Genomic DNA, 21,268 nt, shown 5'->3' with positions numbered 1-21,268 from the left:
GGCGCACGTGCTCTCAGTCTAGATAAAACCCATGATAAATAAACACTCACATTTGACACAGCTGACAGATTAATGGAATAAAGTTACATATCCACAATGCAAAGTCCCAGTTACTCAGTGATCACGTGTTTGGCTCGTCTTTAGCCACATTATCAAAGGGAAAACTTTAATTGTGCTACAGTTGAAAGACTGTCCAATGTAAGCTGGTGACGTGTTCCACGTATTAGAATCTGTTAAAGAAAAAGCTCTGCGGCCGTTGCCTGTGGCAGTAAACTGTACTTCGCACTCACCTCTTGAAGAATTCCTCGTTTGCCTTGTGTGCTCGAGACACAATACCACCGGTTCTTTTAAGGATGTCACCGCCGTATAGTTAACAGTTGGCTACATTAGGAGGCAACTGTGAACCATAAAGCGGCAGTGAAACGTACAGAGATGACGCTTTTTCGTTAAATTGCAATGATGGCATCCATCCGCATTTGAGCAAGTATTTTCATTGCGCGTTCATGTAGAACGAGCAGGGTCTGAGAATGGCTATTCCTCTTTGTGACCCAGTTCTAATACAGTATGTGAAAGGGAGAACGGATCGTTGTATGCAAAACCACTTTGACAGGCATCCGTTACAGGGCAAATGGAGACGGGCTGCGTGTGCTTTTGGCAAATGAAAGGCTTCAGGCACATTGTTCCTCATTTCGAGAAATCCACATTCATCACCATTTCAAGGCGGTTGTGACGAAATAAATAAGAATTAAAGATGAGCTACATGAAGGAAATAAAACCGTGAGTCATTCCAAAAATTATAACGACACATCCGCCGAGGAGGAAAAACGACTCGCTCGTGGCAGCTGCGGTCGTCAGGATGGCCGAGCGGTCTAAGGCGCTGCGTTCAGGTCGCAGTCTCCTCTGGAGGCGTGGGTTCGAATCCCACTTCTGACATTCTATTGCCCTTGTTGGAGCCCCCCGTGCTGTGTATTGTGGATTCTTTCGAGTGAGCGTCCTTTTCAAAGAAGGCAGGAGGCAGGCACGCGGGGGACCACCCGGTTTCCCATTTTGGTAGAGATGAAGTTTGGCAGCTGTGCATGCCGGCCTCCAGAATCCAGCTGTCTTCTGCAAGCATGACTGCCCATGGCCCTGGCGTTGGGCCAGTGGCGCAATGGATAACGCGTCTGACTACGGATCAGAAGATTCTAGGTTCGACTCCTGGCTGGCTCGATCGTGCTTTTACTCCTTCCTCCTGCACGTTGGGTGTCTGCTGTCCTGCGTCAACATGCCTCAGTAGAGCAGAGGACGCACACCAGGCTCTGATTGCTCAGATGGCGGAGCGCAGGACTGCAGGCAGGCAAATTAGCCTGCCGACCTTAGGTCGGTGGCCCGGAGGCAGTGGACCTTTGCCTCTTGGAGGTGCTGCGATCCTTGCCTTCGAAGCCAGCTTTGCGCATAACCCGGCCGGTGAAAAAGGCAAGCGCACGTCAAAAGAGCGTTCCCTGACCGGGAATCGAACCCGGGCCACGGCGGTGAGAGCGCCGAATCCTAGCCACTAGACCACCAGGGAGGGCACGCTGACTCTCAGACCGTGGATGCCCGGCAGACTGTGCGGAACGGAAATGGGTCTAAAGTCTCAAAGTAGTCGACAAAAAGTCACCCTGCCCCGTGTGAGGCTCGAACTCACGACCTTCAGATTATGAGACTGACGCGCTGCCTAACTGCGCCAACGAGGCACGCCCGGACCGGTGGCGCCTGGGTGGCCCCTTGCGTCTGGTTGCGTGGCATTTTGTGCGCCACCAGCGAGGAAACTCCTTCGAGCAGAGCACGACTGGGCTTCTTGCACTCTGGCTACCCACACTGAGGACCTTCTCATTCTTAACTTGATACACGTACAGAAATAACTTCAAGGAGACACAGAGGGGCTATGTCATGCCCAGGATTCCTATCGTCTTTTAAATGGTGTCGAGAATGGCACGCCTGCCGTTGCTGGACGATCTTGGCGCACGTGCTCTCAGTCTAGATAAAACCCATGATAAATAAACACTCACATTTGACACAGCTGACAGATTAATGGAATAAAGTTACATATCCACAATGCAAAGTCCCAGTTACTCAGTGATCACGTGTTTGGCTCGTCTTTAGCCACATTATCAAAGGGAAAACTTTAATTGTGCTACAGTTGAAAGACTGTCCAATGTAAGCTGGTGACGTGTTCCACGTATTAGAATCTGTTAAAGAAAAAGCTCTGCGGCCGTTGCCTGTGGCAGTAAACTGTACTTCGCACTCACCTCTTGAAGAATTCCTCGTTTGCCTTGTGTGCTCGAGACACAATACCACCGGTTCTTTTAAGGATGTCACCGCCGTATGGTTAACAGTTGGCTACATTAGGAGGCAACTGTGAACCATAAAGCGGCAGTGAAACGTACAGAGATGACGCTTTTTCGTTAAATTGCAATGATGGCATCCATCCGCATTTGAGCAAGTATTTTCATTGCGCGTTCATGTAGAACGAGCAGGGTCTGAGAATGGCTATTCCTTTTTGTGACCCAGTTCTAATACAGTATGTGAAAGGGAGAACGGATCGTTGTATGCAAAACCACTTTGACAGGCATCCGTTACAGGGCAAATGGAGACGGGCTGCGTGTGCTTTTGGCAAATGAAAGGCTTCAGGCACATTGTTCCTCATTTCGAGAAATCCACATTCATCACCATTTCAAGGCGGTTGTGACGAAATAAATAAGAATTAAAGATGAGCTACATGAAGGAAATAAAACCGTGAGTCATTCCAAAAATTATAACGACACATCCGTCGAGGAGGAAAAACGACTCGCTCGTGGCAGCTGCGGTCGTCAGGATGGCCGAGCGGTCTAAGGCGCTGCGTTCAGGTCGCAGTCTCCTCTGGAGGCGTGGGTTCGAATCCCACTTCTGACATTCTATTGCACTTGTTGGAGCCCCCCGTGCTGTGTATTGTGGTTTCTTTCGAGGGAGCGTCCTTTTCAAAGAAGGCAGGAGGCAGGCACGCTGGGGACCACCCGGTTTCCCATTTTGGTAGAGATGAAGTTTGGCAGCTGTGCATGCCGGCCTCCAGAATCCAGCTGTCTTCTGCAAGCATGACTGCCCATGGCCCTGGCGTTGGGCCAGTGGCGCAATGGATAACGCGTCTGACTACGGATCAGAAGATTCTAGGTTCGACTCCTGGCTGGCTCGATCGTGCTTTTACTCCTTCCTCCTGCACGTTGGGTGTCTGCTGTCCTGCGTCAACATGCCTCAGTAGAGCAGAGGACGCACACCAGGCTCTGATTGCTCAGATGGCGGAGCGCAGGACTGCAGGCAGGCAAATTAGCCTGCCGACCTTAGGTCGGTGGCCCGGAGGCAGTGGACCTTTGCCTCTTGGAGGTGCTGCGATCCTTGCCTTCGAAGCCAGCTTTGCGCATAACCCGGCCGGTGAAAAAGGCAAGCGCACGTCAAAAGAGCGTTCCCTGACCGGGAATCGAACCCGGGCCGCGGCGGTGAGAGCGCCGAATCCTAGCCACTAGACCACCATGGAGGGCACGCTGACTCTCAGACCGTGGATGCCCGGCAGACTGTGCGGAACGGAAATGGGTCTAAAGTCTCAAAGTAGTCGACAAAAAGTCACCCTGCCCCGTGTGAGGCTCGAACTCACGACCTTCAGATTATGAGACTGACGCGCTGCCTAACTGCGCCAACGAGGCACGCCCGGACCGGTGGCGCCTGGGTGGCCCCTTGCGTCTGGTTGCGTGGCATTTTGTGCGCCACCAGCGAGGAAACTCCTGCGAGCAGAGCACGACTGGGCTTCTTGCACTCTGGCTACCCACACTGAGGACCTTCTCATTCTTAACTTGTTACACGTACAGAAATAACTTCAAGGAGACACAGAGGGGCTATGTCATGCCCAGGATTCCTATCGTCTTTTAAATGGTGTCGAGAATGGCACGCCTGCCGTTGCTGGACGATCTTGGCGCACGTGCTCTCAGTCTAGATAAAACCCATGATAAATAAACACTTACATTTGACACATTTGACACAGCTGACAGATTAATGGAATAACGTTACATATCCACAATGCAAAGTCCCAGTTACTCAGTGATCACGTGTTTGGCTCGTCTTTAGCCACATTATCAAAGGGAAAACTTTAATTGTGCTACAGTTGAAAGACTGTCCAATGTAAGCTGGTGACGTGTTCCACGTATTAGAATCTGTTAAAGAAAAAGCTCTGCGGCCGTTGCCTGTGGCAGTAAACTGTACTTCGCACTCACCTCTTGAAGAATTCCTCGTTTGCCTTGTGTGCTCGAGACACAACACCACCGGTTCTTTTAAGGATGTCACCGCCGTATGGTTAACAGTTGGCTACATTAGGAGGCAACTGTGAACCATAAAGCGGCAGTGAAACGTACAGAGATGACGCTTTTTCGTTAAATTGCAATGATGGCATCCATCCGCATTTGAGCAAGTATTTTCATTGCGCGTTCATGTAGAACGAGCAGGGTCTGAGAATGGCTATTCCTTTTTGTGACCCAGTTCTAATACAGTATGTGAAAGGGAGAACGGATCGTTGTATGCAAAACCACTTTGACAGACATCCGTTACAGGGCAAATGGAGACGGGCTGCGTGTGCTTTTGGCAAATGAAAGGCTTCAGGCACATTGTTCCTCATTTCGAGAAATCCACATTCATCACCATTTCAAGGCGGTTGTGACGAAATAAATAAGAATTAAAGATGAGCTACATGAAGGAAATAAAACCGTGAGTCATTCCAAAAATTATAACGACACATCCGCCGAGGAGGAAAAACGACTCGCTCGTGGCAGCTGCGGTCGTCAGGATGGCCGAGTGGTCTAAGGCGCTGCGTTCAGGTCGCAGTCTCCTCTGGAGGCGTGGGTTCGAATCCCACTTCTGACATTCTATTGCCCTTGTTGGAGCCCCCCGTGCTGTGTATTGTGGTTTCTTTCGAGGGAGCGTCCTTTTCAAAGAAGGCAGGAGGCAGGCACGCGGGGGACCACCCGGTTTCCCATTTTGGTAGAGATGAAGTTTGGCAGCTGTGCATGCCGGCCTCCAGAATCCAGCTGTCTTCTGCAAGCATGACTGCCCATGGCCCTGGCGTTGGGCCAGTGGCGCAATGGATAACGCGTCTGACTACGGATCAGAAGATTCTAGGTTCGACTCCTGGCTGGCTCGATCGTGCTTTTACTCCTTCCTCCTGCACGTTGGGTGTCTGCTGTCCTGCGTCAACATGCCTCAGTAGAGCAGAGGACGCACACCAGGCTCTGATTGCTCAGATGGCGGAGCGCAGGACTGCAGGCAGGCAAATTAGCCTGCCGACCTTAGGTCGGTGGCCCGGAGGCAGTGGACCTTTGCCTCTTGGAGGTGCTGCGATCCTTGCCTTCGAAGCCAGCTCTGCGCATAACCCGGCCGGTGAAAAAGGCAAGCGCACGTCAAAAGAGCGTTCCCTGACCGGGAATCGAACCCGGGCCGCGGCGGTGAGAGCGCCGAATCCTAGCCACTAGACCACCAGGGAGGGCACGCTGACTCTCAGACCGTGGATGCCCGGCAGACTGTGCGGAACGGAAATGGGTCTAAAGTCTCAAAGTAGTCGACAAAAAGTCACCCTGCCCCGTGTGAGGCTCGCACTCACGACCTTCAGATTATGAGACTGACGCGCTGCCTAACTGCGCCAACGAGGCACGCCCGGACCGGTGGCGCCTGGGTGGCCCCTTGCGTCTGGTTGCGTGGCATTTTGTGCGCCACCAGCAAGGAAACTCCTGCGAGCAGAGCACGACTGGGCTTCTTGCACTCTGGCTACCCACACTGAGGACCTTCTCATTCTTAACTTGTTACACGTACAGAAATAACTTCAAGGAGACACAGAGGGGCTATGTCATGCCCAGGATTCCTATCGTCTTTTAAATGGTGTCGAGAATGGCACGCCTGCCGTTGCTGGACGATCTTGGCGCACGTGCTCTCAGTCTAGATAAAACCCATGATAAATAAACACTTACATTTGACACATTTGACACAGCTGACAGATTAATGGAATAACGTTACATATCCACAATGCAAAGTCCCAGTTACTCAGTGATCACGTGTTTGGCTCGTCTTTAGCCACATTATCAAAGGGAAAACTTTAATTGTGCTACAGTTGAAAGACTGTCCAATGTAAGCTGGTGACGTGTTCCACGTATTAGAATCTGTTAAAGAAAAAGCTCTGCGGCCGTTGCCTGTGGCAGTAAACTGTACTTCGCACTCACCTCTTGAAGAATTCCTCGTTTGCCTTGTGTGCTCGAGACACAATACCACCGGTTCTTTTAAGGATGTCACCGCCGTATGGTTAACAGTTGGCTACATTAGGAGGCAACTGTGAACCATAAAGCGGCAGTGAAACGTACAGAGATGACGCTTTTTCGTTAAATTGCAATGATGGCATCCATCCGCATTTGAGCAAGTATTTTCATTGCGCGTTCATGTAGAACGAGCAGGGTCTGAGAATGGCTATTCCTTTTTGTGACCCAGTTCTAATACAGTATGTGAAAGGGAGAACGGATCGTTGTATGCAAAACCACTTTGACAGGCATCCGTTACAGGGCAAATGGAGACGGGCTGCGTGTGCTTTTGGCAAATGAAAGGCTTCAGGCACATTGTTCCTCATTTCGAGAAATCCACATTCATCACCATTTCAAGGCGGTTGTGACGAAATAAATAAGAATTAAAGATGAGCTACATGAAGGAAATAAAACCGTGAGTCATTCCAAAAATTATAACGACACATCCGCCGAGGAGGAAAAACGACTCGCTCGTGGCAGCTGCGGTCGTCAGGATGGCCGAGCGGTCTAAGGCGCTGCGTTCAGGTCGCAGTCTCCTCTGGAGGCGTGGGTTCGAATCCCACTTCTGACATTCTATTGCCCTTGTTGAAGCCCCCCGTGCTGTGTATTGTGGTTTCTTTCGAGGGAGCGTCCTTTTCAAAGAAGGCAGGAGGCAGGCACGCTGGGGACCACCCGGTTTCCCATTTTGGTAGAGATGAAGTTTGGCAGCTGTGCATGCCGGCCTCCAGAATCCAGCTGTCTTCTGCAAGCATGACTGCCCATGGCCCTGGCGTTGGGCCAGTGGCGCAATGGATAACGCGTCTGACTACGGATCAGAAGATTCTAGGTTCGACTCCTGGCTGGCTCGATCGTGCTTTTACTCCTTCCTCCTGCACGTTGGGTGTCTGCTGTCTGCTGTCCTGCAGAGGACGCACACCAGGCTCTGATTGCTCAGATGGCGGAGCGCAGGACTGCAGGCAGGCAAATTAGCCTGCCGACCTTAGGTCGGTGGCCCGGAGGCAGTGGACCTTTGCCTCTTGGAGGTGCTGCGATCCTTGCCTTCGAAGCCAGCTTTGCGCATAACCCGGCCGGTGAAAAAGGCAAGCGCACGTCAAAAGAGCGTTCCCTGACCGGGAATCGAACCCGGGCCGCGGCGTTGAGAGCGCCGAATCCTAGCCACTAGACCACCAGGGAGGGCACGCTGACTCTCAGACCGTGGATGCCCGGCAGACTGTGCGGAACGGAAATGGGTCTAAAGTCTCAAAGTAGTCGACAAAAAGTCACCCTGCCCCGTGTGAGGCTCGAACTCACGACCTTCAGATTATGAGACTGACGCGCTGCCTAACTGCGCCAACAAGGCACGCCCGGACCGGTGGCGCCTGGGTGGCCCCTTGCGTCTGGTTGCGTGGCATTTTGTGCGCCACCAGCGAGGAAACTCCTGCGAGCAGAGCACGACTGGGCTTCTTGCACTCTGGCTACCCACACTGAGGACCTTCTCATTCTTAACTTGTTACACGTACAGAAATAACTTCAAGGAGACACAGAGGGGCTATGTCATGCCCAGGATTCCTATCGTCTTTTAAATGGTGTCGAGAATGGCACGCCTGCCGTTGCTGGACGATCTTGGCGCACGTGCTCTCAGTCTAGATAAAACCCATGATAAATAAACACTCACATTTGACACAGCTGACAGATTAATGGAATAAAGTTACATATCCACAATGCAAAGTCCCAGTTACTCAGTGATCACGTGTTTGGCTCGTCTTTAGCCACATTATCAAAGGGAAAACTTTAATTGTGCTACAGTTGAAAGACTGTCCAATGTAAGCTGGTGACGTGTTCCACGTATTAGAATCTGTTAAAGAAAAAGCTCTGCGGCCGTTGCCTGTGGCAGTAAACTGTACTTCGCACTCACCTCTTGAAGAATTCCTCGTTTGCCTTGTGTGCTCGAGACACAATACCACCGGTTCTTTTAAGGATGTCACCGCCGTATGGTTAACAGTTGGCTACATTAGGAGGCAACTGTGAACCATAAAGCGGCAGTGAAACGTACAGAGATGACGCTTTTTCGTTAAATTGCAATGATGGCATCCATCCGCATTTGAGCAAGTATTTTCATTGCGCGTTCATGTAGAACGAGCAGGGTCTGAGAATGGCTATTCCTTTTTGTGACCCAGTTCTAATACAGTATGTGAAAGGGAGAACGGATCGTTGTATGCAAAACCACTTTGACAGGCATCCGTTACAGGGCAAATGGAGACGGGCTGCGTGTGCTTTTGGCAAATGAAAGGCTTCAGGCACATTGTTCCTCATTTCGAGAAATCCACATTCATCACCATTTCAAGGCGGTTGTGACGAAATAAATAAGAATTAAAGATGAGCTACATGAAGGAAATAAAACCGTGAGTCATTCCAAAAATTATAACGACACATCCGCCGAGGAGGAAAAACGACTCGCTCGTGGCAGCTGCGGTCGTCAGGATGGCCGAGCGGTCTAAGGCGCTGCGTTCAGGTCGCAGTCTCCTCTGGAGGCGTGGGTTCGAATCCCACTTCTGACATTCTATTGCCCTTGTTGGAGCCCCCCGTGCTGTGTATTGTGGTTTCTTTCGAGGGAGCGTCCTTTTCAAAGAAGGCAGGAGGCAGGCACGCTGGGGACCACCCGGTTTCCCATTTTGGTAGAGATGAAGTTTGGCAGCTGTGCATGCCGGCCTCCAGAATCCAGCTGTCTTCTGCAAGCATGACTGCCCATGGCCCTGGCGTTGGGCCAGTGGCGCAATGGATAACGCGTCTGACTACGGATCAGAAGATTCTAGGTTCGACTCCTGGCTGGCTCGATCGTGCTTTTACTCCTTCCTCCTGCACGTTGGGTGTCTGCTGTCCTGCGTCAACATGCCTCAGTAGAGCAGAGGACGCACACCAGGCTCTGATTGCTCAGATGGCGGAGCGCAGGACTGCAGGCAGGCAAATTAGCCTGCCGACCTTAGGTCGGTGGCCCGGAGGCAGTGGACCTTTGCCTCTTGGAGGTGCTGCGATCCTTGCCTTCGAAGCCAGCTTTGCGCATAACCCGGCCGGTGAAAAAGGCAAGCGCACGTCAAAAGAGCGTTCCCTGACCGGGAATCGAACCCGGGCCGCGGCGGTGAGAGCGTCGAATCCTAGCCACTAGACCACCAGGGAGGGCACGCTGACTCTCAGACCGTGGATGCGCGGCAGACTGTGCGGAACGGAAATGGGTCTAAAGTCTCAAAGTAGTCGACAAAAAGTCACCCTGCCCCGTGTGAGGCTCGAACTCACGACCTTCAGATTATGAGACTGACGCGCTGCCTAACTGCGCCAACGAGGCACGCCCGGACCGGTGGCGCCTGGGTGGCCCCTTGCGTCTGGTTGCGTGGCATTTTGTGCGCCACCAGCGGGGAAACTCCTGCGAGCATGGCACGACTGGGCTTCTTGCACTCTGGCTACCCACACTGAGGACCTTCTCATTCTTAACTTGTTACACGTACAGAAATAACTTCAAGGAGACACAGAGGGGCTATGTCATGCCCAGGATTCCTATCGTCTTTTAAATGGTGTCGAGAATGGCACGCCTGCCGTTGCTGGACGATCTTGGCGCACGTGCTCTCAGTCTAGATAAAACCCATGATAAATAAACACTTACATTTGACACATTTGACACAGCTGACAGATTAATGGAATAACGTTACATATCCACAATGCAAAGTCCCAGTTACTCAGTGATCACGTGTTTGGCTCGTCTTTAGCCACATTATCAAAGGGAAAACTTTAATTGTGCTACAGTTGAAAGACTGTCCAATGTAAGCTGGTGACGTGTTCCACGTATTAGAATCTGTTAAAGAAAAAGCTCTGCGGCCGTTGCCTGTGGCAGTAAACTGTACTTCGCACTCACCTCTTGAAGAATTCCTCGTTTGCCTTGTGTGCTCGAGACACAATACCACCGGTTCTTTTAAGGATGTCACCGCCGTATGGTTAACAGTTGGCTACATTAGGAGGCAACTGTGAACCATAAAGCGGCAGTGAAACGTACAGAGATGACGCTTTTTCGTTAAATTGCAATGATGGCATCCATCCGCATTTGAGCAAGTATTTTCATTGCGCGTTCATGTAGAACGAGCAGGGTCTGAGAATGGCTATTCCTTTTTGTGACCCAGTTCTAATACAGTATGTGAAAGGGAGAACGGATCGTTGTATGCAAAACCACTTTGACAGGCATCCGTTACAGGGCAAATGGAGACGGGCTGCGTGTGCTTTTGGCAAATGAAAGGCTTCAGGCACATTGTTCCTCATTTCGAGAAATCCACATTCATCACCATTTCAAGGCGGTTGTGACGAAATAAATAAGAATTAAAGATGAGCTACATGAAGGAAATAAAACCGTGAGTCATTCCAAAAATTATAACGACACATCCGCCGAGGAGGAAAAACGACTCGCTCGTGGCAGCTGCGGTCGTCAGGATGGCCGAGCGGTCTAAGGCGCTGCGTTCAGGTCGCAGTCTCCTCTGGAGGCGTGGGTTCGAATCCCACTTCTGACATTCTATTGCCCTTGTTGGAGCCCCCCGTGCTGTGTATTGTGGTTTCTTTCGAGGGAGCGTCCTTTTCAAAGAAGGCAGGAGGCAGGCACGCGGGGGACCAACCGGTTTTCCATTTTGGTAGAGATGAAGTTTGGCAGCTGTGCATGCCGGCCTCCAGAATCCAGCTGTCTTCTGCAAGCATGACTGCCCATGGCCCTGGCGTTGGGCCAGTGGCGCAATGGATAACGCGTCTGACTACGGATCAGAAGATTCTAGGTTCGACTCCTGGCTGGCTCGATCGTGCTTTTACTCCTTCCTCCTGCACGTTGGGTGTCTGCTGTCCTGCGTCAACATGCCTCAGTAGAGCAGAGGACGCACACCAGGCTCTGATTGCTCAGATGGCGGAGCGCAGGACTGCAGGCAGGCAAATTAGCCTGCCGACCTTAGGTCGGTGGCCCGGAGGCAGTGGACCTTTGCCTCTTGGAGGTGCTGCGATCCTTGCCTTCGAAGCCAGCTTTGCGCATAACCCGGCCGGTGAAAAAGGCAAGCGCACGTCAAAAGAGCGTTCCCTGACCGGGAATCGAACCCGGGCCGCGGCGGTGAGAGCGCCGAATCCTAGCCACTAGACCACCAGGGAGGGCACGCTGACTCTCAGACCGTGGATGCCCGGCAGACTGTGCGGAACGGAAATGGGTCTAAAGTCTCAAAGTAGTCGACAAAAAGTCACCCTGCCCCGTGTGAGGCTCGAACTCACGACCTTCAGATTATGAGACTGACGCGCTGCCTAACTGCGCCAACGAGGCACGCCCGGACCGGTGGCGCCTGGGTGGCCCCTTGCGTCTGGTTGCGTGGCATTTTGTGCGCCACCAGCGAGGAAACTCCTGCGAGCAGAGCACGACTGGGCTTCTTGCACTCTGGCTACCCACACTGAGGACCTTCTCATTCTTAACTTGTTACACGTACAGAAATAACTTCAAGGAGACACAGAGGGGCTATGTCATGCCCAGGATTCCTATCGTCTTTTAAATGGTGTCGAGAATGGCACGCCTGCCGTTGCTGGACGATCTTGGCGCACGTGCTCTCAGTCTAGATAAAACCCATGATAAATAAACACTCACATTTGACACAGCTGACAGATTAATGGAATAAAGTTACATATCCACAATGCAAAGTCCCAGTTACTCAGTGATCACGTGTTTGGCTCGTCTTTAGCCACATTATCAAAGGGAAAACTTTAATTGTGCTACAGTTGAAAGACTGTCCAATGTAAGCTGGTGACGTGTTCCACGTATTAGAATCTGTTAAAGAAAAAGCTCTGCGGCCGTTGCCTGTGGCAGTAAACTGTACTTCGCACTCACCTCTTGAAGAATTCCTCGTTTGCCTTGTGTGCTCGAGACACAATACCACCGGTTCTTTTAAGGATGTCACCGCCGTATGGTTAACAGTTGGCTACATTAGGAGGCAACTGTGAACCATAAAGCGGCAGTGAAACGTACAGAGATGACGCTTTTTCGTTAAATTGCAATGATGGCATCCATCCGCATTTGAGCAAGTATTTTCATTGCGCGTTCATGTAGAACGAGCAGGGTCTGAGAATGGCTATTCCTCTTTGTGACCCAGTTCTAATACAGTATGTGAAAGGGAGAACGGATCGTTGTATGCAAAACCACTTTGACAGGCATCCGTTACAGGGCAAATGGAGACGGGCTGCGTGTGCTTTTGGCAAATGAAAGGCTTCAGGCACATTGTTCCTCATTTCGAGAAATCCACATTCATCACCATTTCAAGGCGGTTGTGACGAAATAAATAAGAATTAAAGATGAGCTACATGAAGGAAATAAAACCGTGAGTCATTCCAAAAATTATAACGACACATCCGCCGAGGAGGAAAAACGACTCGCTCGTGGCAGCTGCGGTCGTCAGGATGGCCGAGCGGTCTAAGGCGCTGCGTTCAGGTCGCAGTCTCCTCTGGAGGCGTGGGTTCGAATCCCACTTCTGACATTCTATTGCCCTTGTTGGAGCCCCCCGTGCTGTGTATTGTGGTTTCTTTCGAGGGAGCGTCCTTTTCAAAGAAGGCAGGAGGCAGGCACGCTGGGGACCACCCGGTTTCCCATTTTGGTAGAGATGAAGTTTGGCAGCTGTGCATGCCGGCCTCCAGAATCCAGCTGTCTTCTGCAAGCGTGACTGCCCATGGCCCTGGCGTTGGGCCAGTGGCGCAATGGATAACGCGTCTGACTACGGATCAGAAGATTCTAGGTTCGACTCCTGGCTGGCTCGATCGTGCTTTTACTCCTTCCTCCTGCACGTTGGGTGTCTGCTGTCCTGCGTCAACATGCCTCAGTAGAGCAGAGGACGCACACCAGGCACTGATTGCTCAGATGGCGGAGCGCAGGACTGCAGGCAGGCAAATTAGCCTGCCGACCTTAGGTCGGTGGCCCGGAGGCAGTGGACCTTTGCCTCTTGGAGGTGCTGCGATCCTTGCCTTCGAAGCCAGCTTTGCGCATAACCCGGCCGGTGAAAAAGGCAAGCGCACGTCAAAAGAGCGTTCCCTGACCGGGAATCGAACCCGGGCCGCGGCGGTGAGAGCGCCGAATCCTAGCCACTAGACCACCAGGGAGGGCACGCTGACTCTCAGACCGTGGATGCCCGGCAGACTGTGCGGAACGGAAATGGGTCTAAAGTCTCAAAGTAGTCGACAAAAAGTCACCCTGCCCCGTGTGAGGCTCGAACTCACGACCTTCAGATTATGAGACTGACGCGCTGCCTAACTGCGCCAACGAGGCACGCCCGGACCGGTGGCGCCTGGGTGGCCCCTTGCGTCTGGTTGCGTGGCATTTTGTGCGCCACCAGCGAGGAAACTCCTGCGAGCAGAGCACGACTGGGCTTCTTGCACTCTGGCTACCCACACTGAGGACCTTCTCATTCTTAACTTGTTACACGTACAGAAATAACTTCAAGGAGACACAGAGGGGCTATGTCATGCCCAGGATTCCTATCGTCTTTTAAATGGTGTCGAGAATGGCACGCCTGCCGTTGCTGGACGATCTTGGCGCACGTGCTCTCAGTCTAGATAAAACCCATGATAAATAAACACTCACATTTGACACAGCTGACAGATTAATGGAATAAAGTTACATATCCACAATGCAAAGTCCCAGTTACTCAGTGATCACGTGTTTGGCTCGTCTTTAGCCACATTATCAAAGGGAAAACTTTAATTGTGCTACAGTTGAAAGACTGTCCAATGTAAGCTGGTGACGTGTTCCACGTATTAGAATCTGTTAAAGAAAAAGCTCTGCGGCCGTTGCCTGTGGCAGTAAACTGTACTTCGCACTCACCTCTTGAAGAATTCCTCGTTTGCCTTGTGTGCTCGAGACACAATACCACCGGTTCTTTTAAGGATGTCACCGCCGTATGGTTAACAGTTGGCTACATTAGGAGGCAACTGTGAACCATAAAGCGGCAGTGAAACGTACAGAGATGACACTTTTTCGTTAAATTGCAATGATGGCATCCATCCGCATTTGAGCAAGTATTTTCATTGCGCGTTCATGTAGAACGAGCAGGGTCTGAGAATGGCTATTCCTCTTTGTGACCCAGTTCTAATACAGTATGTGAAAGGGAGAACGGATCGTTGTATGCAAAACCACTTTGACAGGCATCCGTTACAGGGCAAATGGAGACGGGCTGCGTGTGCTTTTGGCAAATGAAAGGCTTCAGGCACATTGTTCCTCATTTCGAGAAATCCACATTCATCACCATTTCAAGGCGGTTGTGACGAAATAAATAAGAATTAAAGATGAGCTACATGAAGGAAATAAAACCGTGAGTCATTCCAAAAATTATAACGACACATCCGCCGAGGAGGAAAAACGACTCGCTCGTGGCAGCTGCGGTCGTCAGGATGGCCGAGCGGTCTAAGGCGCTGCGTTCAGGTCGCAGTCTCCTCTGGAGGCGTGGGTTCGAATCCCACTTCTGACATTCTATTGCCCTTGTTGGAGCCCCCCGTGCTGTGTATTGTGGATTCTTTCGAGTGAGCGTCCTTTTCAAAGAAGGCAGGAGGCAGGCACGCGGGGGACCACCCGGTTTCCCATTTTGGTAGAGATGAAGTTTGGCAGCTGTGCATGCCGGCCTCCAGAATCCAGCTGTCTTCTGCAAGCATGACTGCCCATGGCCCTGGCGTTGGGCCAGTGGCGCAATGGATAACGCGTCTGACTACGGATCAGAAGATTCTAGGTTCGACTCCTGGCTGGCTCGATCGTGCTTTTACTCCTTCCTCCTGCACGTTGGGTGTCTGCTGTCCTGCGTCAACATGCCTCAGTAGAGCAGAGGACGCACACCAGGCTCTGATTGCTCAGATGGCGGAGCGCAGGACTGCAGGCAGGCAAATTAGCCTGCCGACCTTAGGTCGGTGGCCCGGAGGCAGTGGACCTTTGCCTCTTGGAGGTGCTGCGATCCTTGCCTTCGAAGCCAGCTTTGCGCATAACCCGGCCGGTGAAAAAGGCAAGCGCACGTCAAAAGAGCGTTCCCTGACCGGGAATCGAACCCGGGCCACGGCGGTGAGAGCGCCGAATCCTAGCCACTAGACCACCAGGGAGGGCACGCTGACTCTCAGACCGTGGATGCCCGGCAGACTGTGCGGAACGGAAATGGGTCTAAAGTCTCAAAGTAGTCGACAAAAAGTCACCCTGCCCCGTGTGAGGCTCGAACTCACGACCTTCAGATTATGAGACTGACGCGCTGCCTAACTGCGCCAACGAGGCACGCCCGGACCGGTGGCGCCTGGGTGGCCCCTTGCGTCTGGTTGCGTGGCATTTTGTGCGCCACCAGCGAGGAAACTCCTTCGAGCAGAGCACGACTGGGCTTCTTGCACTCTGGCTACCCACACTGAGGACCTTCTCATTCTTAACTTGATACACGTACAGAAATAACTTCAAGGAGACACAGAGGGGCTATGTCATGCCCAGGATTCCTATCGTCTTTTAAATGGTGTCGAGAATGGCACGCCTGCCGTTGCTGGACGATCTTGGCGCACGTGCTCTCAGTCTAGATAAAACCCATGATAAATAAACACTTACATTTGACACATTTGACACAGCTGACAGATTAATGGAATAACGTTACATATCCACAAAGCAAAGTCCCAGTTACTCAGTGATCACGTGTTTGGCTCGTCTTTAGCCACATTATCAAAGGGAAAACTTTAATTGTGCTACAGTTGAAAGACTGTCCAATGTAAGCTGGTGACGTGTTCCACGTATTAGAATCTGTTAAAGAAAAAGCTCTGCGGCCGTTGCCTGTGGCAGTAAACTGTACTTCGCACTCACCTCTTGAAGAATTCCTCGTTTGCCTTGTGTGCTCGAGACACAATACCACCGGTTCTTTTAAGGATGTCACCGCCGTATGGTTAACAGTTGGCTACATTAGGAGGCAACTGTGAACCATAAAGCGGCAGTGAAACGTACAGAGATGACGCTTTTTCGAAAAATTGCAATGATGGCATCCATCCGCATTTGAGCAAGTATTTTCATTGCGCGTTCATGTAGAACGAGCAGGGTCTGAGAATGGCTATTCCTTTTTGTGACCCAGTTCTAATACAGTATGTGAAAGGGAGAACGGATCGTTGTATGCAAAACCACTTTGACAGGCATCCGTTACAGGGCAAATGGAGACGGGCTGCGTGTGCTTTTGGCAAATGAAAGGCTTCAGGCACATTGTTCCTCATTTCGAGAAATCCACATTCATCACCATTTCAAGGCGGTTGTGACGAAATAAATAAGAATTAAAGATGAGCTACATGAAGGAAATAAAACCGTGAGTCATTCCAAAAATTATAACGACACATCCGCCGAGGAGGAAAAACGACTCGCTCGTGGCAGCTGCGGTCGTCAGGATGGCCGAGCGGTCTAAGGCGCTGCGTTCAGGTCGCAGTCTCCTCTGGGGGCGTGGGTTCGAATCCCACTTCTGACATTCTATTGCCCTTGTTGGAGCCCCCCGTGCTGTGTATTGTGGTTTCTTTCGAGGGAGCGTCCTTTTCAAAGAAGGCAGGAGGCAGGCACGCTGGGGACCACCCGGTTTCCCATTTTGGTAGAGATGAAGTTTGGCAGCTGTGCATGCCGGCCTCCAGAATCCAGCTGTCTTCTGCAAGCATGACTGCCCATGGCCCTGGCGTTGGGCCAGTGGCGCAATGGATAACGCGTCTGACTACGGATCAGAAGATTCTAGGTTCGACTCCTGGCTGGCTCGATCGTGCTTTTACTCCTTCCTCCTGCACGTTGGGTGTCTGCTGTCCTGCGTCAACATGCCTCAGTAGAGCAGAGGACGCACACCAGGCTCTGATTGCTCAGATGGCGGAGCGCAGGACTGCAGGCAGGCAAATTAGCCTGCCGACCTTAGGTCGGTGGCCCGGAGGCAGTGGACCTTTGCCTCTTGGAGGTGCTGCGATCCTTGCCTTCGAAGCCAGCTTTGCGCATAACCCGGCCGGTGAAAAAGGCAAGCGCACGTCAAAAGAGCGTTCCCTGACCGGGAATCGAACCCGGGCCGCGGCGGTGAGAGCGCCGAATCCTAGCCACTAGACCACCAGGGAGGGCACGCTGACTCTCAGACCGTGGATGCCCGGCAGACTGTGCGGAACGGAAATGGGTCTAAAGTCTCAAAGTAGTCGACAAAAAGTCACCCTGCCCCGTGTGAGGCTCGAACTCACGACCTTCAGATTATGAGACTGACGCGCTGCCTAACTGCGCCAACGAGGCACGCCCGGACCGGTGGCGCCTGGGTGGCCCCTTGCGTCTGGTTGCGTGGCATTTTGTGCGCCACCAGCGAGGAAACTCCTGCGAGCAGAGCACGACTGGGCTTCTTGCACTCTGGCTACCCACACTGAGGACCTTCTCATTCTTAACTTGTTACACGTACAGAAATAACTTCAAGGAGACACAGAGGGGCTATGTCATGCCCAGGATTCCTATCGTCTTTTAAATGGTGTCGAGAATGGCACGCCTGCCGTTGCTGGACGATCTTGGCGCACGTGCTCTCAGTCTAGATAAAACCCATGATAAATAAACACTCACATTTGACACAGCTGACAGATTAATGGAATAAAGTTACATATCCACAATGCAAAGTCCCAGTTACTCAGTGATCACGTGTTTGGCTCGTCTTTAGCCACATTATCAAAGGGAAAACTTTAATTGTGCTACAGTTGAAAGACTGTCCAATGTAAGCTGGTGACGTGTTCCACGTATTAGAATCTGTTAAAGAAAAAGCTCTGCGGCCGTTGCCTGTGGCAGTAAACTGTACTTCGCACTCACCTCTTGAAGAATTCCTCGTTTGCCTTGTGTGCTCGAGACACAATACCACCGGTTCTTTTAAGGATGTCACCGCCGTATGGTTAACAGTTGGCTACATTAGGAGGCAACTGTGAACCATAAAGCGGCAGTGAAACGTACAGAGATGACGCTTTTTCGTTAAATTGCAATGATGGCATCCATCCGCATTTGAGCAAGTATTTTCATTGCGCGTTCATGTAGAACGAGCAGGGTCTGAGAATGGCTATTCCTTTTTGTGACCCAGTTCTAATACAGTATGTGAAAGGGAGAACGGATCGTTGTATGCAAAACCACTTTGACAGGCATCCGTTACAGGGCAAATGGAGACGGGCTGCGTGTGCTTTTGGCAAATGAAAGGCTTCAGGCACATTGTTCCTCATTTCGAGAAATCCACATTCATCACCATTTCAAGGCGGTTGTGACGAAATAAATAAGAATTAAAGATGAGCTACATGAAGGAAATAAAACCGTGAGTCATTCCAAAAATTATAACGACACATCCGTCGAGGAGGAAAAACGACTCGCTCGTGGCAGCTGCGGTCGTCAGGATGGCCGAGCGGTCTAAGGCGCTGCGTTCAGGTCGCAGTCTCCTCTGGAGGCGTGGGTTCGAATCCCACTTCTGACATTCTATTGCACTTGTTGGAGCCCCCCGTGCTGTGTATTGTGGTTTCTTTCGAGGGAGCGTCCTTTTCAAAGAAGGCAGGAGGCAGGCACGCTGGGGACCACCCGGTTTCCCATTTTGGTAGAGATGAAGTTTGGCAGCTGTGCATGCCGGCCTCCAGAATCCAGCTGTCTTCTGCAAGCATGACTGCCCATGGCCCTGGCGTTGGGCCAGTGGCGCAATGGATAACGCGTCTGACTACGGATCAGAAGATTCTAGGTTCGACTCCTGGCTGGCTCGATCGTGCTTTTACTCCTTCCTCCTGCACGTTGGGTGTCTGCTGTCCTGCGTCAACATGCCTCAGTAGAGCAGAGGACGCACACCAGGCTCTGATTGCTCAGATGGCGGAGCGCAGGACTGCAGGCAGGCAAATTAGCCTGCCGACCTTAGGTCGGTGGCCCGGAGGCAGTGGACCTTTGCCTCTTGGAGGTGCTGCGATCCTTGCCTTCGAAGCCAGCTTTGCGCATAACCCGGCCGGTGAAAAAGGCAAGCGCACGTCAAAAGAGCGTTCCCTGACCGGGAATCGAACCCGGGCCGCGGCGGTGAGAGCGCCGAATCCTAGCCACTAGACCACCAGGGAGGGCACGCTGACTCTCAGACCGTGGATGCCCGGCAGACTGTGCGGAACGGAAATGGGTCTAAAGTCTCAAAGTAGTCGACAAAAAGTCACCCTGCCCCGTGTGAGGCTCGAACTCACGACCTTCAGATTATGAGACTGACGCGCTGCCTAACTGCGCCAACGAGGCACGCCCGGACCGGTGGCGCCTGGGTGGCCCCTTGCGTCTGGTTGCGTGGCATTTTGTGCGCCACCAGCGAGGAAACTCCTGCGAGCAGAGCACGACTGGGCTTCTTGCACTCTGGCTACCCACACTGAGGACCTTCTCATTCTTAACTTGTTACACGTACAGAAATAACTTCAAGGAGACACAGAGGGGCTATGTCATGCCCAGGATTCCTATCGTCTTTTAAATGGTGTCGAGAATGGCACGCCTGCCGTTGCTGGACGATCTTGGCGCACGTGCTCTCAGTCTAGATAAAACCCATGATAAATAAACACTCACATTTGACACAGCTGACAGATTAATGGAATAAAGTTACATATCCACAATGCAAAGTCCCAGTTACTCAGTGATCACGTGTTTGGCTCGTCTTTAGCCACATAATCAAAGGGAAAACTTTAATTGTGCTACAGTTGAAAGACTGTCCAATGTAAGCTGGTGACGTGTTCCACGTATTAGAATCTGTTAAAGAAAAAGCTCTGCGGCCGTTGCCTGTGGCAGTAAACTGTACTTCGCACTCACCTCTTGAAGAATTCCTCGTTTGCCTTGTGTGCTCGAGACACAATACCACCGGTTCTTTTAAGGATGTCACCGCCGTATGGTTAACAGTTGGCTACATTAGGAGGCAACTGTGAACCATAAAGCGGCAGTGAAACGTACAGAGATGACGCTTTTTCGTTAAATTGCAATGATGGCATCCATCCGCATTTGAGCAAGTATTTTCATTGCGCGTTCATGTAGAACGAGCAGGGTCTGAGAATGGCTATTCCTTTTTGTGACCCAGTTCTAATACAGTATGTGAAAGGGAGAACGGATCGTTGTATGCAAAACCACTTTGACAGGCATCCGTTACAGGGCAAATGGAGACGGGCTGCGTGTGCTTTTGGCAAATGAAAGGCTTCAGGCACATTGTTCCTCATTTCGAGAAATCCACATTCATCACCATTTCAAGGCGGTTGTGACGAAATAAATAAGAATTAAAGATGAGCTACATGAAGGAAATAAAACCGTGAGTCATTCCAAAAATTATAACGACACATCCGCCGAGGAGGAAAAACGACTCGCTCGTGGCAGCTGCTGTCGTCAGGATGGCCGAGCGGTCTAAGGCGCTGCGTTCAGGTCGCAGTCTCCTCTGGAGGCGTGGGTTCGAATCCCACTTCTGACATTCTATTGCCCTTGTTGAAGCCCCCCGTGCTGTGTATTGTGGTTTCTTTCGAGGGAGCGTCCTTTTCAAAGAAGGCAGGAGGCAGGCACGCTGGGGACCACCCGGTTTCCCATTTTGGTAGAGATGAAGTTTGGCAGCTGTGCATGCCGGCCTCCAGAATCCAGCTGTCTTCTGCAAGCATGACTGCCCATGGCCCTGGCGTTGGGCCAGTGGCGCAATGGATAACGCGTCTGACTACGGATCAGAAGATTCTAGGTTCGACTCCTGGCTGGCTCGATCGTGCTTTTACTCCTTCCTCCTGCACGTTGGGTGTCTGCTGTCCTGCGTCAACATGCCTCAGTAGAGCAGAGGACGCACACCAGGCACTGATTGCTCAGATGGCGGAGCGCAGGACTGCAGGCAGGCAAATTAGCCTGCCGACCTTAGGTCGGTGGCCCGGAGGCAGTGGACCTTTGCCTCTTGGAGGTGCTGCGATCCTTGCCTTCGAAGCCAGCTTTGCGCATAACCCGGCCG

The 21,268-nt window shown here is 51.7% G+C and overlaps 40 non-coding genes across 40 annotated transcripts; 22 read left to right on the top strand and 18 right to left on the bottom strand.

Moving 5' to 3' along the window:
* The first annotated feature begins 850 nt into the window (after positions 1-850).
* On the top strand, positions 851-933 carry trnal-cag (transfer RNA leucine (anticodon CAG)). The gene has a single exon. It is a non-coding gene; the product is annotated as a tRNA-Leu (tRNA).
* A 203-nt stretch (positions 934-1,136) lies between these two features.
* On the top strand, positions 1,137-1,209 carry trnar-acg (transfer RNA arginine (anticodon ACG)). Its single transcript has one exon. It is a non-coding gene; the product is annotated as a tRNA-Arg (tRNA).
* A 268-nt stretch (positions 1,210-1,477) lies between these two features.
* Positions 1,478-1,549, bottom strand: trnae-cuc (transfer RNA glutamic acid (anticodon CUC)). Its single transcript has one exon. It is a non-coding gene; the product is annotated as a tRNA-Glu (tRNA).
* A 92-nt stretch (positions 1,550-1,641) lies between these two features.
* Positions 1,642-1,715, bottom strand: trnam-cau (transfer RNA methionine (anticodon CAU)). Its single transcript has one exon. It is a non-coding gene; the product is annotated as a tRNA-Met (tRNA).
* Positions 1,716-2,830: 1,115 nt separating this feature from the next.
* trnal-cag (transfer RNA leucine (anticodon CAG)) lies at positions 2,831-2,913 on the top strand. The gene has a single exon. It is a non-coding gene; the product is annotated as a tRNA-Leu (tRNA).
* A 203-nt stretch (positions 2,914-3,116) lies between these two features.
* Positions 3,117-3,189, top strand: trnar-acg (transfer RNA arginine (anticodon ACG)). Its single transcript has one exon. It is a non-coding gene; the product is annotated as a tRNA-Arg (tRNA).
* Positions 3,190-3,621: 432 nt separating this feature from the next.
* trnam-cau (transfer RNA methionine (anticodon CAU)) lies at positions 3,622-3,695 on the bottom strand. Its single transcript has one exon. It is a non-coding gene; the product is annotated as a tRNA-Met (tRNA).
* Positions 3,696-4,819: 1,124 nt separating this feature from the next.
* On the top strand, positions 4,820-4,902 carry trnal-cag (transfer RNA leucine (anticodon CAG)). Its single transcript has one exon. It is a non-coding gene; the product is annotated as a tRNA-Leu (tRNA).
* A 203-nt stretch (positions 4,903-5,105) lies between these two features.
* Positions 5,106-5,178, top strand: trnar-acg (transfer RNA arginine (anticodon ACG)). The gene has a single exon. It is a non-coding gene; the product is annotated as a tRNA-Arg (tRNA).
* Positions 5,179-5,446: 268 nt separating this feature from the next.
* trnae-cuc (transfer RNA glutamic acid (anticodon CUC)) lies at positions 5,447-5,518 on the bottom strand. The gene has a single exon. It is a non-coding gene; the product is annotated as a tRNA-Glu (tRNA).
* Positions 5,519-5,610: 92 nt separating this feature from the next.
* On the bottom strand, positions 5,611-5,684 carry trnam-cau (transfer RNA methionine (anticodon CAU)). Its single transcript has one exon. It is a non-coding gene; the product is annotated as a tRNA-Met (tRNA).
* A 1,124-nt stretch (positions 5,685-6,808) lies between these two features.
* Positions 6,809-6,891, top strand: trnal-cag (transfer RNA leucine (anticodon CAG)). Its single transcript has one exon. It is a non-coding gene; the product is annotated as a tRNA-Leu (tRNA).
* A 203-nt stretch (positions 6,892-7,094) lies between these two features.
* On the top strand, positions 7,095-7,167 carry trnar-acg (transfer RNA arginine (anticodon ACG)). The gene has a single exon. It is a non-coding gene; the product is annotated as a tRNA-Arg (tRNA).
* Positions 7,168-7,421: 254 nt separating this feature from the next.
* Positions 7,422-7,493, bottom strand: trnae-cuc (transfer RNA glutamic acid (anticodon CUC)). Its single transcript has one exon. It is a non-coding gene; the product is annotated as a tRNA-Glu (tRNA).
* A 92-nt stretch (positions 7,494-7,585) lies between these two features.
* On the bottom strand, positions 7,586-7,659 carry trnam-cau (transfer RNA methionine (anticodon CAU)). Its single transcript has one exon. It is a non-coding gene; the product is annotated as a tRNA-Met (tRNA).
* Positions 7,660-8,774: 1,115 nt separating this feature from the next.
* Positions 8,775-8,857, top strand: trnal-aag (transfer RNA leucine (anticodon AAG)). Its single transcript has one exon. It is a non-coding gene; the product is annotated as a tRNA-Leu (tRNA).
* Positions 8,858-9,060: 203 nt separating this feature from the next.
* Positions 9,061-9,133, top strand: trnar-acg (transfer RNA arginine (anticodon ACG)). The gene has a single exon. It is a non-coding gene; the product is annotated as a tRNA-Arg (tRNA).
* Positions 9,134-9,565: 432 nt separating this feature from the next.
* On the bottom strand, positions 9,566-9,639 carry trnam-cau (transfer RNA methionine (anticodon CAU)). Its single transcript has one exon. It is a non-coding gene; the product is annotated as a tRNA-Met (tRNA).
* Positions 9,640-10,763: 1,124 nt separating this feature from the next.
* On the top strand, positions 10,764-10,846 carry trnal-cag (transfer RNA leucine (anticodon CAG)). Its single transcript has one exon. It is a non-coding gene; the product is annotated as a tRNA-Leu (tRNA).
* A 203-nt stretch (positions 10,847-11,049) lies between these two features.
* Positions 11,050-11,122, top strand: trnar-acg (transfer RNA arginine (anticodon ACG)). The gene has a single exon. It is a non-coding gene; the product is annotated as a tRNA-Arg (tRNA).
* A 268-nt stretch (positions 11,123-11,390) lies between these two features.
* On the bottom strand, positions 11,391-11,462 carry trnae-cuc (transfer RNA glutamic acid (anticodon CUC)). Its single transcript has one exon. It is a non-coding gene; the product is annotated as a tRNA-Glu (tRNA).
* Positions 11,463-11,554: 92 nt separating this feature from the next.
* trnam-cau (transfer RNA methionine (anticodon CAU)) lies at positions 11,555-11,628 on the bottom strand. Its single transcript has one exon. It is a non-coding gene; the product is annotated as a tRNA-Met (tRNA).
* A 1,115-nt stretch (positions 11,629-12,743) lies between these two features.
* On the top strand, positions 12,744-12,826 carry trnal-cag (transfer RNA leucine (anticodon CAG)). Its single transcript has one exon. It is a non-coding gene; the product is annotated as a tRNA-Leu (tRNA).
* A 203-nt stretch (positions 12,827-13,029) lies between these two features.
* trnar-acg (transfer RNA arginine (anticodon ACG)) lies at positions 13,030-13,102 on the top strand. Its single transcript has one exon. It is a non-coding gene; the product is annotated as a tRNA-Arg (tRNA).
* A 268-nt stretch (positions 13,103-13,370) lies between these two features.
* Positions 13,371-13,442, bottom strand: trnae-cuc (transfer RNA glutamic acid (anticodon CUC)). Its single transcript has one exon. It is a non-coding gene; the product is annotated as a tRNA-Glu (tRNA).
* Positions 13,443-13,534: 92 nt separating this feature from the next.
* On the bottom strand, positions 13,535-13,608 carry trnam-cau (transfer RNA methionine (anticodon CAU)). Its single transcript has one exon. It is a non-coding gene; the product is annotated as a tRNA-Met (tRNA).
* A 1,115-nt stretch (positions 13,609-14,723) lies between these two features.
* Positions 14,724-14,806, top strand: trnal-cag (transfer RNA leucine (anticodon CAG)). Its single transcript has one exon. It is a non-coding gene; the product is annotated as a tRNA-Leu (tRNA).
* Positions 14,807-15,009: 203 nt separating this feature from the next.
* On the top strand, positions 15,010-15,082 carry trnar-acg (transfer RNA arginine (anticodon ACG)). Its single transcript has one exon. It is a non-coding gene; the product is annotated as a tRNA-Arg (tRNA).
* A 268-nt stretch (positions 15,083-15,350) lies between these two features.
* On the bottom strand, positions 15,351-15,422 carry trnae-cuc (transfer RNA glutamic acid (anticodon CUC)). Its single transcript has one exon. It is a non-coding gene; the product is annotated as a tRNA-Glu (tRNA).
* Positions 15,423-15,514: 92 nt separating this feature from the next.
* trnam-cau (transfer RNA methionine (anticodon CAU)) lies at positions 15,515-15,588 on the bottom strand. The gene has a single exon. It is a non-coding gene; the product is annotated as a tRNA-Met (tRNA).
* A 1,124-nt stretch (positions 15,589-16,712) lies between these two features.
* On the top strand, positions 16,713-16,795 carry trnal-cag (transfer RNA leucine (anticodon CAG)). The gene has a single exon. It is a non-coding gene; the product is annotated as a tRNA-Leu (tRNA).
* Positions 16,796-16,998: 203 nt separating this feature from the next.
* On the top strand, positions 16,999-17,071 carry trnar-acg (transfer RNA arginine (anticodon ACG)). Its single transcript has one exon. It is a non-coding gene; the product is annotated as a tRNA-Arg (tRNA).
* A 268-nt stretch (positions 17,072-17,339) lies between these two features.
* On the bottom strand, positions 17,340-17,411 carry trnae-cuc (transfer RNA glutamic acid (anticodon CUC)). The gene has a single exon. It is a non-coding gene; the product is annotated as a tRNA-Glu (tRNA).
* Positions 17,412-17,503: 92 nt separating this feature from the next.
* On the bottom strand, positions 17,504-17,577 carry trnam-cau (transfer RNA methionine (anticodon CAU)). Its single transcript has one exon. It is a non-coding gene; the product is annotated as a tRNA-Met (tRNA).
* Positions 17,578-18,692: 1,115 nt separating this feature from the next.
* On the top strand, positions 18,693-18,775 carry trnal-cag (transfer RNA leucine (anticodon CAG)). The gene has a single exon. It is a non-coding gene; the product is annotated as a tRNA-Leu (tRNA).
* A 203-nt stretch (positions 18,776-18,978) lies between these two features.
* Positions 18,979-19,051, top strand: trnar-acg (transfer RNA arginine (anticodon ACG)). Its single transcript has one exon. It is a non-coding gene; the product is annotated as a tRNA-Arg (tRNA).
* A 268-nt stretch (positions 19,052-19,319) lies between these two features.
* On the bottom strand, positions 19,320-19,391 carry trnae-cuc (transfer RNA glutamic acid (anticodon CUC)). The gene has a single exon. It is a non-coding gene; the product is annotated as a tRNA-Glu (tRNA).
* A 92-nt stretch (positions 19,392-19,483) lies between these two features.
* On the bottom strand, positions 19,484-19,557 carry trnam-cau (transfer RNA methionine (anticodon CAU)). The gene has a single exon. It is a non-coding gene; the product is annotated as a tRNA-Met (tRNA).
* Positions 19,558-20,672: 1,115 nt separating this feature from the next.
* On the top strand, positions 20,673-20,755 carry trnal-cag (transfer RNA leucine (anticodon CAG)). Its single transcript has one exon. It is a non-coding gene; the product is annotated as a tRNA-Leu (tRNA).
* A 203-nt stretch (positions 20,756-20,958) lies between these two features.
* On the top strand, positions 20,959-21,031 carry trnar-acg (transfer RNA arginine (anticodon ACG)). The gene has a single exon. It is a non-coding gene; the product is annotated as a tRNA-Arg (tRNA).
* The last annotated feature ends 237 nt before the right edge of the window (positions 21,032-21,268 follow it).

The sequence above is a fragment of the Paramisgurnus dabryanus genome, chromosome 13 (genome assembly GCF_030506205.2).
Source record: "Paramisgurnus dabryanus chromosome 13, PD_genome_1.1, whole genome shotgun sequence".
Taxonomy (NCBI): domain Eukaryota; kingdom Metazoa; phylum Chordata; class Actinopteri; order Cypriniformes; family Cobitidae; genus Paramisgurnus; species Paramisgurnus dabryanus.
This window is presented reverse-complemented; position numbering and strand designations above follow the sequence as displayed.